Source organism: Castor canadensis, chromosome 15 (assembly GCF_047511655.1).
Source record: "Castor canadensis chromosome 15, mCasCan1.hap1v2, whole genome shotgun sequence".
NCBI classification, from domain to species: Eukaryota; Metazoa; Chordata; class Mammalia; order Rodentia; family Castoridae; genus Castor; species Castor canadensis.
In genome coordinates, this window is record NC_133400.1 from 11,626,342 (window position 1) to 11,627,109 (window position 768).

Sequence of the window (768 nt, forward strand, 5' to 3'; positions counted from 1 at the left end):
TCCAGTTGTGACTTCTTTGGTCAGCAAAGAAGCTGACTATGCATGCTCAAATCCCAGGAGCATTAACTCCACAGCGCTTAAGCAGAGCAGCATCAAATAGACACTTACAAGACCCCTGCTGGTGGCATGTGCTGGAATGTGAGTGTCTAGAGGCATGTGAGTAGAGCTCTGACATCTGTAACACACACCTGCTCGTTCCTGATTGGTTTCTCTTCTCTTTGGCTCTCAGCAACTCACCTTATTTTGTCACTTTGCATAGTCCTGGTGTAGGTCTTCTCTGTTCCAATCCAGAAGAAAAAGCATCATTCTAAAAAAGCCTGTAAGACTGGGCATCGGTGGCTCACGCCTGTAATCCTAACTACTCAGGAGGCAGAGATCAGGAGGATCACAGTTCGAAGCCAGCCTGGACAAATAGTTCCTGAGACCCTATCTCGAAAATACCTAACATAAAAAGGGGTGGTGGAGTGGTTCATACCTGCAGTACCAGCGTATGAACTCAGGGCCTACACTTTTAGCCAATCTACCAGCCCTTTTTTTGTGATGGGTTTTTTTCGGGATAGAGTCTCACAAACTATTTGCCTGGGCTGCCTTTGAACCTCGATCCTCCTGATTTCTGTCTCCTGAGTAGCTAGGATTATAGGCGTGAGCCACTGGTGCCTGGCTCCGAAATGGAACTTTACTGGTTCTAATTACCAATAGCTCAAAATGTTTGCTCTTTTGTGTTTTTTATATCTAAAAGGTTTTGTGTATGAAGAAAATACTCATCGA